This window comes from Cibotium barometz, chromosome 3, assembly GCF_041138505.1.
Source record: "Cibotium barometz isolate CiBa-2024 chromosome 3, ASM4113850v1, whole genome shotgun sequence".
NCBI classification, from domain to species: Eukaryota; Viridiplantae; Streptophyta; class Polypodiopsida; order Cyatheales; family Cibotiaceae; genus Cibotium; species Cibotium barometz.
Genome location: NC_141048.1, coordinates 20,704,242 through 20,718,742, shown reverse-complemented (window position 1 = coordinate 20,718,742; position 14,501 = coordinate 20,704,242).

Here is a 14,501-nt window from a genome sequence, read left to right as displayed (position 1 = left end):
TCAGAAGCGCACAAGCACAGCAACGTGGAAGCAGCACAGGTAGACTGAGCAAGAAGAGTCTTGGCTATGGAATTTGTAAGCAGACAAGAGCACGAGAAAGAAGGTCATCATGGAAGCTTGATGAGGCAAGGTTAGCAGAACCGCTGAGGAAGACAATGACTTGGTACAGGTGGTAGGTCCCAAATCTGTCCACCATAAGAAGCTAGGCACAGTAAAGAGCAAATAAAGAGCGCATTCAAAGCAGCCTGTAGCATGTGCATTGAATGGCAGGTTCAGAAAATGCTAGGGGTAAAAATTCGAATAAAGAAAATTTGTTTTTTTAAAAAAAGGTTAAAGACCCTTAATTCATATAAGGGTAGATTCATATCAAACTCTCTTTTGGGACCTCAAGACAAGGTTCATATGGAACATGCACTTTAATACACACACATGAGGGTCCGCTGCCCGGCTTTGGCCAAAAGGCTTTGTAATTTTTACCCATAATTGATGATGGGAAAATCATTCACGAGCTTGCGTTCTCAAAATAAAAATTTTGAGAACGCCCATGGTATGAGGGTCCGAGCTCACCAAGAAGCTCAAAATGGTTGTTGTGATGTGTGCATGAGCGATGCACACGTGAGGAGCATGCGCATGGGTTGGTTCCCACCCGAACTTCTATGTTCAAATCGGACTCAGTGGTTCCGCTGTGAGCGAGTCGGCTCAAAATGGACTTGGTGTCTAAGATGGTAGACACGCGCACACATGATTGGTTGATGGACACTCCAATGTATCATTGAGGGGGGGAGTGTTGAGAGGTAGCGATTGCAGTTGTGCAATGCTACATTGATATGGGTGATGGATGATGGGTGAGTTGTGGAACACCTCGATTAAGAGGGGGTGTTGAGAAATGTAATCGCGGTGTTGTGTGTATGTGGGAAAGCACCCTAAAGGTGCAAGATATTGTGGCAAGATAAGAATGCCACATGTAATATTGTATGGTGTGTGAGTGTTGACCAAAAGAGTGGAAAAGGGAGTGCCACATGGATGATGATGTGTAAAGTGGGATAAGGCTAGAGGACCTATATCATCGTATGGTTCATTGTGATATGCAATAGAATAGAGATCAAGTGTTGAGTGTGCAATCTCTCTCTCTCTCTCTCTCTCTCTCTTATGGAGTTTTTAGTGTGGTTTAATCCACCTTAATTATGTTGCTTAATCTATGTCTTTCACCATGATCGGTCCCATTTTTGGATTGTTAACAAGATGCAGGGTGCAGCAAAGATGATTTCCATAGGTGGCATAACCAAGTTTCACAGGACCAAAGTTGCATGGTGTAGCAAAGATGATTTCCATAGGTGGCACAACCAAGTTTCACAGGACCACAAAGCAACAGGTAGAAGCACCCAAGGAGGAAGTTCCTCCATACCTCCCTATCAAGTCATAATAGACAAGGTAGGATGCTTCTGTGGCCAAAGATTTGGAAAGGGTAAATGGGTACATGCATTTCATGTCAAAAATAGGAACACTGACAAGGCTTACTATGCCATGGTGTCACTAGATTGTAATAGATTGATCTTGGAGTATGTCTTCAAATCTTTTAAGTTGGCACACTTGGGGATGGATTACGTGAGGTGCTTCTGAGCCGTGGCCTATGATTGCACCATAAAGAATACCTCTAAGAATTTTTGTAGGAAATCCTTACTGGCATCCCTTTGTCCTCTTTGGTGGGCCTTTTAAATTCAACAATAGTAGCAAATGTATTCTCATTTGCTAGGCTGCATGATATTACTTCCACTTATTTCAGGATTCCTATAGGCATTCCTAAATTGCCATCAGCTGATTTGAGGATAAATTTTGAAGGTTTTAGGTGTTGATCCCCCACTTTGCTATATTTTTGGTGGGCTATGTTCACTCTTTCTCCTCTATCTAAGATTGCAATCATGGTCATGCCCTCCATTTTAATTTTAATTAGAATGGTGGCATTCATGTCATCGCCTTCAAAGTATTTCTTCTTGATTTTCTAGTCAGTTTCACTCGCATCTCCTAATGGCTTAACGTGAGCTTAAGCTGATTTTTCATCCATTGGTCTCGTTCTAGGATTCTGGTTTCCTTTTTAAGTATTTAACCATAATCAGAGGGGTAGAAAGGATTCCTCTCACAGCACTCGTTTCTTCTTTAAGTTCTAGCCTCATTGTTGGCATGGTCCTTAATGAGTACATGCATTTACAATCAAAGAGTGCATCCAATTGTCTCAAACTACCATGCATGGTAGTGTAATACTGAAAAAACTACCATGCATCCACTTGTCTCAAACTACCATGCATGGTGTGTAATATTGAAAAAAACATGTGCAAAGGTTAATGTAGATTAGTTTGTAGAGCTAGTTTTGCCATGGTGGATACATTGGCATTTGGATCTTGTAGAGACATGGATACCATAATGGATCGGGCGGAGACATGGATTCATAAGGAAGGCCTTGTAGATATGTGAGCAACATACAGAGCACTCCAAACAAGTCCATTGGCTATAGTTCATGACCCCATTGCCATGGTGATCATTTACCACCATATTGTGGGGCCTGAATCAAAGAGCAAAAAGAGCAGCCAATGCTCTACTCTTTACTACACTCCAAGTTGCCCATGCAACACTTAATAGAATGGAGGGAAATAAAGCCCTCAACTTTAATGAGACAAGATGGAGAGGTTAGATTATCTAAAGAGAAGCATGGAAATTTGAGAGGGTCAGGCCTTTGGTGGAGGATCTAGTGAGTGTGTTAGCAAAGATGCTAAAGAAGGGGAAAAAGAGCTGCCCTCCTCGAGCACTATCACCGATGACAAAGATGTTGAAGCCTCCCACGGAACTGGTATAGAAAAGGAAGAAATGGCCCAATAGGCGCACTTCTAGACTTTGTTAGCGCGTGCACACATTCCTATGTTTAGCATATAAATCTACCATAAGTGACCTTAGGCATGCAAAACCTTAGTAGTGAAAATGATTTTGGCCTTGTTTGCCACTATGATAGGATGGATATGGTGGGAGTTGAGAGTGCATGGGAGAACCAAGAAGGCCGAAAGTGCTAGGAGGAGTTCTCAGATGTACCTAACTTTGCGTCAGATGGATCCCAAGGTACAGTCGATGGTCAGGATTACCATGATGGTATGCAATTTGGGCACATGGACTTGCTAATGTGACTCTTGATGTTATTAATGATGTGTCTCGTGATGAGGCAGCCTCACATGGATTTTTTGGGAGAGCTCTTTGTGACATTCTTGCAAAGAAATGCATGTTATGTGATTTATATGTTATTGAATCTACTTCATCACATGATGGAGTTTCAAATATGGTTGCTCATAGCCATGTTTCTTCTCATATTTATGACGATGCTTTTACACATGATGCGGTGATGCATTGTGATATGGTGGATGATGATATCATCTAGATTCTTGATGATCTATGGAAGCTAACTTTGGCTAGTATTGATATTGATGCAGATATGATGAGTCTCTTTGACTATTTGTGGGCGATCTAGTTCTTCATGCAGGTGTGGAGACTCACACTGAGTCTACTGCACATGATGTTCATGATTTAGATTTGGAGGTTCCATGTATTGAGCCTACTATGCATGATGGCGGTGAGCACATTGATGTGATCTTATTTGATGCTTCTCCAAGTTCTCATGATATTAATCTTCATGTTGATCATATTGATGATGTTTTTATGAATTATGCATTGTGCATGGATGATGTGCTTACTTGTGATGATTCTTTTTATCATGATGATGATGATGATGTAGTAATTATGTAGTTTTTGCTTCTCTTGATCATCATGGTGATGATGTTTCCCATGATGATGTTGTTTCTCATGATATTATTTTTGATGATGCTATGGTGATCCATGATGATATTCCTGGTGTTTTATACATGATTGGATCCATGTTAATGGATTTTTCCATGTGATGGAGGGCTTATTTTGTGAGGCATGATGGGGTTGTTTTACCTATCCACCATGCAAAAGTGGATTTACAACTATTCATAGGAGATATACTCAGCATGTTACCTAGATGGGTAACAAGACATGCGAATCTTTATGGAAATTTTCATATGCTCTTTCATATGATGGATGTTCAGGCGTATGCTTATGAATTATGTGTTGCATGGTAAGTATGAATTTTTTTATGCTATCGGCATGTGGATATTATACATTTGTGGATCTATGTGTTTATATTCTTTAATGCTGATATGGGATACATATTTCTTGAAGGCCCTCCTTGTGCTATGCAGTGCATAGGGAGGAAGGAGTATAGTTATGTTATCACCTTGATTGATGACACACATGTTGTTCATGAGGATGTTTATGTGGATCATAGTCATGACAATCATGATGCTTGTTCTTTTGATGATGATATCTTTTATGATGCTATGTCTGAGTTAGAGTATTATGATGCTCTAGATATTCTATTGGAGGAGAATACTCTTTCTCTAGTACCTATGGGTAGATCATGGTGATTCCATGGTGTTTTCTTGGGTGGATGATCCGACCATTCATGCTTTTTTTATGCAGGCTGAGATCCTACTTGGCATGGTTTTGGTGATGATTTTTCACCATGTGCTTCATTGACATATTTTCTTGGTGTTGTGCCATCTTGGGCACATGTTCCAGCTGCTGTACTGCTAGAGGTTCAACATTGATGGAGGATCTACACTAACATATCTTTTCGGTGATTGGCTATTTTTAGCTAATGATGTTGATATGCTAGTGCTTCATGTAGATTTTTATGTGAAAGTTGGATATGGATCACTACATGTACTTGGGGTGGAGATTTGATTCTTGATGCATGGTTTCACATATTTATATTGTATGATATAGCATGGTATCACATGTACATGTTATGTGCACAACCTTGGCATAACCCTATCATGTTCTTGTGTGGGTTCGAGTTGTTGGATTTTCTATCCAATCCATCGGCGGGTGTGCCATGTGTTAGCGTGTACACACACTCCTATGCTTAGCATATAAATCTACCAAGTGACCTTACGCATGCAAGACCTTAGTAGGGTAATTGGAGGGTCATGTGTGTTTTGGATTCTCATGCATAGAGGAGTCATAACCACCGTCTTCCTTTGTATACACACAACAATCTAACGAATAAATGAATACACAATCAATCAATCAATGGAAATATCTATCTCTTTGTCTCTCAGTCCGTTGAAGGATTCTACCTTTAGCAGAATTAAATGACAAAGCTTCTAAGGAACCACCATAGTTATAAGAAGGCACAAAGTTGTAACAAGAAGGAGGTGGGGTTGTGCTAGCATGAAAAAATTAGAGAACCACACCACAGTGGTGGGTGCACAACCACTTACCTGGCAACTTTAATCCCACCATCTTATTTTTTGAAGCAAAGAGATATTGCTAGAGGACATTCCCAAAAGGACCTCTCCCATTTGCTATAGAAGGTTAGTGGGTAGATGACAAAGAACACATTGGCTATAGGAGGTTAGCGACGGATGACAAAGCTTTTAACAATTGATATGAAGACCCAACCAAAATGGTGCCTCTGCTATCTTTGCGATCTAAATGATTGGACCACATACTATGCTGTGTGTAAGTAAGTTCATCAACACATAAATCCAATGTACATGCCATTGCATAGGTGCATAGATCCAATATGTAGCACAGGTGGAAGGAGTATAGGGCCAAGAAGAAGATCAACCCTTTCCTCCTTAGCTTCCCCAAATTCAAACCTCCATCATTTGGCATGATCCTAATGGTGGGACAATTGCACAATTATTACTTCATATCAAGATGCCCCAAATGTCATGTAGCCATCAAGTACTTGACACCATTTGAATGGTGTCAAGTACCTTGACACCATTCAAATCTATCTACAATACTTCAATGAAGAGAAGGTCCCCATCATGTAATGGAACAAATACAATTAATCATATGCGTAGGGCCTCACATTTGATATCAACCTCAGGCCCACACTTTGACAAATGTATGGGCTATTCATGTGCATCCAATTTTGGAAGCATTTCGGATGTGAGCCTTCAAAGATATTTTCTCATCCGAGTTTATTCTTTTGGGCTAAAATTTTGTGTTCTCGCCCGTAACAATGGGGAGCCACTCAGGCATCTAAATGTGGTGCAACACTTCCATATGATAAGGTCTAGCCTTGTATATGGGTAAAGATAGGCAATGGGCACCCACTTAACTTGGGTGGTTAGGCAAAGCCCATTTGTATATATACAACTTTTGATAATGTGAATGGATGGAATTCAATCATTTTTGAAAATCTTTCTTCTTCTCGTGACCTCTTACCTTATTGCTTGTTTGATTATAGAATGCATGAATGTTTGTGTGGATGGAATGTGTTAAGTGTGCATGCTTACTAGCTTGAGTTTGAGTGTGATTGAGCATGAGTGGAGAAGAAGGTGGTTCAAACCTCCTAGCTTAACCATTTCCTTTTAGAAGGATTACTTAGTTGATTTGAGAGAAGAGGAAGATCTCAAATAAGAGGGATTGACTCACCTCTTGGCCTCTTTAGCCTCTTCATTAGCAGGCGCTTCCATGATTTGAGACAAGTAGTCTAACCAATAGCACTATGGTTCCTTGCAGAGAGCAAGAAGGTTCTTGACATGAACACAACCCTTTCTCTACTCTTAACCCATGCACATGGTCTCACAATGGTGGTCCCTTCTTGCACTGGCTCATGGATGCCAAGGGAGCCTAAATAAAGGTGACTGTCTGTGTCTTGGACATCTCCAATGTAGTGACAAAATCATCTAATCACATAAGTCAAAATCAGCCCACATGCGAACAAAAAGTTCAATGAACAAAAATAGTAGAGATGTGATATGGGCACATACCCAAATCATTGTTTTGCTGATTCTTTGGCCTGCCTATGGGAGAGGGATCAGGTTTTCCAATAGCCTGCATGTTTGTCAGCTAGCTTCTTTTGTTCTTGCTCCAATTTCTTTCTTTGCTCCTCATTAAGGTTTCCAGAAGAACCCGAGCTAGACTTGCACTCCCCCTTTTGGTGACTAGCGTACGTTTCCTTCTCCTCCTTCAGGCACGTACCTTTAGGTATCTCAATCCACCATGGGCACTTCTATCTTTCCCACTCTAAAAGTACTATTGTTCCTTTTGTCGTCTTTCCCACACGAAAAATAGAGCATGTGTACATACAGAACCGTTGATCTTTAAGCATTGTCCATGCTTTGTATATTTGTGGAATGGACCCAATATTCTTTGTGTTGGCTAGATGATGTAAATACCTACCAAAGCAAACAAGCCTATGCATATTTCTCCAAACTCTAATGATAAACACAACAAGCAAAGAAGCTGTATCAATACCAAAGAGTTAATTATCTATAAACCAACTGCCGCGATGGGACTCACATTAATCAAATCCACTTGCTTCGAAGGTGGGGTTGCCACAGAGAGAGATCCTTCGAATGGCTCATATGCATATTTCTTGTGTCTAACTATCATATTTTCATAATACTCAGCCATTGTGGGATGGTCGGCCGGGTAGCTCAAGAAGTGCATCACCAATAGTTGTGTTCACTACCTGTTGTTGCAGCAACCTAGTACCATCACCAAGTATCTGATCCATAAAAACTTCTTTTGAAAGACATGGTATAAAAGCATGGTCACTTGAAGGCATCTCATAAGTGATCTAAAGACCATAGTGTGTCAAACCATTGTTTTCCAAGCGAAGGATTTACTACACACAAAATCTGCAATCATTTCAAAAATACATAAGCACAAACATTTCCTACAAACCTAATACATGCAAAAAATAAAAGAACTTCAAATCTTACCCTATGCACTTTTCAACGATAAGTACTTGTAAGACTCTTCTTTATTGTAGTGACTTTCACATCACTCTCAGCTTTATCCAAGCCTAGTGGAAATTTTTTGCATGCATCATCGAAATCTACCTTCCATTTTGTCTATAATTCAAGGCGCAAACAATTTTTTCTTGCCACACCTCACTAACCATGAGATTATGGTGTAAATAAATTTTTGCTTATCGAAAAAACCATGCAACCAAGAATTGCTTGAGTGAGTGGATACCACATGCCCTTGCCCGAAAGTGACTCCCTATTTCTCATGACTTCAATGTTCATCGTCTCCTCTTCAATAAAGTCCTCAACAAATGTGGAAACATCACAATTGACCAATGTACTTGTATGGGAGAGGTAGTCCTTGAGATTCGTGAGACAATGATTACATGCTTATTCATACTATGGAAAACAAATAATTACATGCTCATTCATACTATGTAAAACAAATGCGTGGGAAAGTTTATTTAAACTAAAATCACAAACACCAAACACAAGGAAAAAAAGGCAAGAATATACTTACACGTCAAATCTTTGTAGAGCAACGATCAACGTTGCTTCATCTTTTGGCTCAGGCTTTATGATCTCTGCGTATGTCTTGACTTGTTTTGTTGACAAACAACTCATCAATTCTCTCCATCCATGAATCCATCCTATGGTTTCCCTCCCACACCCAAAACATCTTATTGATCAAGAACCCCCATCTTGGATCCTTTATCTCATCTTCAAACTCAGTATTGACAATGTGCCAATTTTTGTCCCACTTAGCTTTTCTTTCTTCATCAACCTCTTTTGAGGTTCCATCGGGTAAAACAACCGACAAGATAAAATTCCCCTTTGTTGTGTCATACCCCTCACTCTCAAAAGCTCTCTTCAAGACAATAAGATCACTACGGAGTTGTCTAACAATAGGGTTAATTGTTAATCTACAAATTGGAATTCTAAGACAAGAAACACCAAGATTTACCGTCAAACTTTGTATAATGGATAACCCCATTGGCCTGTCAATGGATTCAGGTATAATGTCATCATTATCCGTTTCTTGCTTCTCCTTGCCTTTGTTACTTGTTGAATATGGGTTTTTAGCATCTAAGTGTGGATTGTCTTCACCTTCTAAGCCATCATCTCCTAACATGGCTTTCTCTTGTTTACCCTCCATTACAATTGGTATGGCTTATTCTTTATCTTGAGGCTGTTTTTTCTTTCTCCCACTCTTTCTTGGATCTCCAGTTGCTTGCCTTTTTTTGGGTGGCATGACTTCTGTAATAACAAAAAAAACACACATTCAAACATAGACAACAGTGAACAACATAACAAAAAACACACATTCAAATATACATAGACAATAGTGAACAACATAACAAAAAACACACATTCAAAAATTTACAACAGTGAACAACATAACAAAAAACACACATTCAAATATACATAGAAGGCCATTTTTAGCAACAAGTTGACAAGTTTCCATCTCCAAGAGTATTCTGATGGCAGAATATCCTTTGGGGGGGCTCAATGATGCAATACACAAAACAAGAAACACTCTGGTTGTGATTGAGAGTGAAGAAGAAGAAGACATGTACTTGATCATATTCTTCTAAAGGCCCAATTTTCAAGAGATCATGTACATGTCTTCATCATTGGCCTATAAAACCTTGACAAATTTGAAATTAGATAGTTCCATGCTTGTATATACACAGGCACAATCTAATAACTACTACTAGAAACCCCCACTATAAGAAATTTGAAGCCATTATAGAGTTTACCCAAACCGTCGAAGGATCGGTTTGGGTAGAAGAATGCCCCAAGAGATGTTAGTATACACTGCCTCTCAGCATGTATCTCACTTTGATGTATAATGCACATTTGTTAGGCCCCCATTATGAGGAGTAGCCATGGTGCAAATGTCTTTAGTGGGAACCCCGGCTTAGATGCCGATGGGGTCATTATTGTGACCATTGATGATGGTTAGGAGATGGTCAGGGGTACGAGCATTAGCTTTGTTGAAACAGATAGTGTCTGAATTGATTTCAAGGGGTTGCTATCCGAGCAATTATGGTTGGGTTTGACCAACGTGAGTTAAGCATAGGAACAAGATCTTTTTGTTCCATTTCAAAACGCGGATACCGTGTTTGAAGTTTGTTGAAGGAGAAGCTGCTGAAGCATTTATCTTGCGGATCAAAAATCTGGGAGATCAAATGGCTACTGTAGGGATTACACACACTAGTGAGGAGTTGGCCGGAAGGTGCATCCGAATTCTTCTACAAAAGTATGACAACTTGGCTACATCACTAAACACTTAGGTTAGAGTACCATCTTTATCATTTGAAGAATTTAGTACTATGCTACTTGAGGAGGAGATACAGCTGAAGACCCGAGATGGTAGTGATGCTGCATTTTCGGCCAATGCTAAAGGCAAAGGCACAACATCCTCTAATGAGAAGAAGAAGAAGCCAAAGAAGAAGAAGTTTCAAGGGAGCTGTTATTACTGTGACAAGAAGGGTCACGGTGTCAAAGACTGTAGAAAGAAGCAGGCTGATGAGAAGAACGACACCTTGAAGTCTTCATGGAAGGGAAAGGAGTCAGTCAATAATGTCGAGACTGAGCTTGAACTTTGGGTTGCCATTGAAGAGGTATGTTCATCTGCTCATGCTCTAGTTGATGATTCATGGATTTTGGATAGTGGAGCATCCCAACACATGACCAGTAAGAAGGGATAGTATAGTTCCTGGAAGGAACCCATCAGTGTTGTTGTTGGAAATAATGCTAAATGTCCAGCCAAAGGGTTTGGAACCATATCTTTTGTGGCAGCTATACAGGTGAAGAGAAGAAGCTGTCAAATGTGCTCTATGTACCCCAGATAAAGAGAAGAAGCTGTCAAATGTGCTCTATGTACCCCAGATAAAAAGAAATCTACGATTAATTGCTATGATGACAGATTGAAAGCTTGAAGTACGCTTCAAGAAAATTGAAGCAAAAATTCTAGATGCTGTTGGCAAGGTAGTCGGCAAAGGAGTAAGACACAAGAATCTCTACGAGCTAAGTGCCCTTATAGTGTGTCTGCAGATAAGAGCACAAGCAAGCTTTGGCATGAGCAATTTGGTCACATTGGATTTGCCGTGCTAAAGGAGATGCAAAAAAAGCATATGGTAGCTAATTTGCCTGCATTTTCAGAATTGTAGGAACCATGTGAAGCTTGTATGATGGGTAAGCAACAACGTAAGGCATTTCCACAGGAAAGTAGCAATCGGGCAAAGACTCCTCTAGAGCTGCTACACGTTGATCTTTGTGGTAAAATGTCTACTACTGCATTAGGGGGATCTTCTTACTTTATGCTGTTAGTCGACGATTACAGTAGGAAGATGTGGGTTTATTTGCTTTGGGATAAAGGATGAAGCTTGTGGGCAAGTGTAAACAGTGGCATAAACTTGTGGAAAATGAGACAGGAAAGAAGGTGAAGAAGTTTTGTACAGATTGAGGAGGAGAATTCCTTTCAACGGAATTTAGCTACTGCAAGGAGAGTGGCATCAAGCGCCAACTCACCAATGCTCACACACCTCAGCAAAATGGTGTTGTAGAATGCCATAATCGAACTGTCATGGAGATGGCTGGATGCATGTTGAAGGCAAAGGGTTTGCCCAATAAATTTTGGGCTGGAGCAGTCAAAACAGCAGTGTATGTCCTCAATCGGAGCTACACAAAGGCTCTCAAGGATGTTACACATCAAGAGGCCTACTCTGGTAAAGAAACCTTTAGTTTCTCATTTCAGAACATTTGGCTATGAATGTTATATACATACTCCAAATGTATCCAGGACCAAACTAGATGCCAAAAGCAAGAAGTGTATCTTTCTTGGATATAGTCAAGAGTCGAAGGCATATCGACTCTATGATACAGAGGCAAAGAAGATTGTGGCTAGCCAAGATGTGGTATTTGTAGAACAGCCACACTCAGTGGAGGAAGGAGGTCCATCCACTCTATCATCAGTCGGAGAAATAGTCCACCATCAGCCCAACCCACCAGCTAGATTTCCTCTCAAGGAGGAGGAGTTTTTAGAGGATGAAGACTCTCACACATCACAATAGCCTGTTGCTACACCACAAGGAAAGCCACTTCCAAAGTGGGCACAATAGCTCTTTGATGAGCGTAATCCAGTACCTGAGAAGCCAGAATCTTCAGTAGATGGACCATGCAGATCAAGGAGAATAGAGGAGCGGAGAAGAGCATCTGATCTCACTGTCAATATGGCCTTGATGGCTGAGATTATGGGAACAGTGAAGGAGGCAACTAACTTGGATGAAGCCTTAGAAAATCCAAAGTGAAAAGCCGTGATGATGCAGTCTGAGTATGACAACATCATAAAGAACAACACCTGGGAGCTAGTTGACCGACCACCAAACTGAAAGGTAATTGATACCAAATATGTTTGGAAAGCTAAGTATAATGTTGATGGCTCACTTGAAAAATACAAAGCTAGGCTGGTTGCACAGGGATTTGCATAGGTAGAGGGTTTTGACTTTGATGAAACTTTTCTCCCATAGCTCGTATGACAACTATCAGGGCGATACTTGCCTTGGCTACTCACAAAAAGTGACTAGTCTTTCACATGGATATCAAATCAGCATTTCTAAATGGCCATCTCAAGGAGGAGGTATATGTAACTTAAACTCTAGGTTTTAAGATGCCCAGATCAGAAAACAAAGTTTGTAGGTTGAAGAAGGCATTGTACGGGCTGAAACAGGCCCCAAGGGCATGGTATCACATGATAGACCAATTTTTTAAAAAGATTGGGTTTATAAGAAGTGCTTCTGATGCTAACTTGTATGTTCTAAAAAGTCATATGGCAAGATTGTTTTGGTTGTCTTGTATGTAGATGACTTAAACATTTCAGGTGACAATGAAGAGATGATCCAGAAGACAATGGATATGCATTTCTGTTTGGGGATTGAGGTCAGGCAAGAGTCAGGTAAAATCTTCATTTCTTAGCAAAAGTATGCTTGGGAGATTCTCAAAGCATTTGGGATGACAAAATGCAAGCCTGTGTCTATGCCAATGGAAGTGAAAATGAAGCTTTCTGCAGAGGATTCTTCATCACTTGTTGACATCAGGAAGTATAGGAAGTTGGTGGGGAGTTTGATCTTTCTCATTAACACTAGACTTGATATTAACTTCATAGTTGGTGTGTTGAGCAGGTTTTCCAACAAGCCACGAGAGAGTCATTGGAAGGAAAGGATGAGGATACTTAGGTACATCAGAGGTACTCTTTAGTATGGCATTACTTACAGCATGGGTGACACTCTAACAGGATATTGTGACTTAGATTGGGCAGGGTGATTCTAGGAAATCAGTTTCTCGATATTGTTTTTTGCTTGGTTCCGGTGCTTTCTCTTGGACTAGCAAAAGCAACCTACAGTGGCACTTTCTTCCATAGAGGCTAAGTATAAGGCAACTTGCTTTGCTGCATGTGAGGTAGTATGGCTGAGGAGAATCTTAGTTGACATGGGAGTTCAGATCAGGGAGGCTATAGTCTTGAGGTGCGACAATCAGAGTTGCATGGCTATCTCCAAGAACCCTGTGTTTCATGCTCGCACAAAGCACATTGAGATTCACTATCATTGTGCAGGCTGATAGAGGATGAGATAGTGGAGCTAGACTATTGCTCTACATAGCGAAATTGCGTCGACATCTTCACCAAGGCTCTTGGGAAGGACCAGCTGACGCGGCATCTTCATCTACTTGGTGTTGGGCCAAAAACCTAGTTCATCTTCGGGGGGGGGGGGTGTTAGTATACACTCAATGCCTGTCTCTCAGCATGTATCTCACTTTGATATATAATGCACATTTGTTAGGCCCCCATTATGAGGAGTAGCCATGGTGCATATGTCTTTAGTGGAAACCCCGGCTTAGATGCCGATGGGGTCATTATTGTGATGGTTAGGAGATGGTCAGGGGTACGAGCGTTAGATAGGGTCCAAGCATCGCCTCGGTTGGGGGGTGCCAGGGGGGCTAGCAGCTCCCCTGGCGGGGGTTCAGGCGACGATATGAGGAATATTCCCTTGGATATTAGGTCTATCATTAGTGGGTAGTGGTCGGTGGTTGGTGGGCCGCGTTCTTGATACGCGGGCGGTGACCATGTCTATGCAGTGTAACCGCCCTTATTGTATACACATCTACCACACCGGCTACAGTACTATATATGGACATAGTTGCCATGACCTAAGGCATCCAATTCTTGTAAGTATCCACCCCCTTGTACACCTCGTACATACTCCATCTAGAGTTTGTCTAAGATCGCCATCTAAGCTCTACTTGAAAGCATAGAAGAAGAAACCCTAGAAGCCGAAGAACCACCAATATCAGAGATGATGAAGTTTCCAAAGTCACAAATTTTTAACTGAACAATGTACTCATCAATGATCCAGTGCTGGATCGAGGATCTGGAGTGAATGTCATCACCGAGGAAACTGCATTGGGATTGGGTCTCAAAGTGAGAGCCCATTCTATTCAATATAATAATGACAGATAATAGGAAAATAGTACCTAAAGGAGTCATCAAGAATCCCCAATTAAAATCAAACAAGTTGACTTCAAGGTCAACGTAGTGGTTATTACCACAGAAAACCACACTAGGTCTTATTAGGTGTTATTGGGAAGGCCCTAGTTGAGACATAGCAA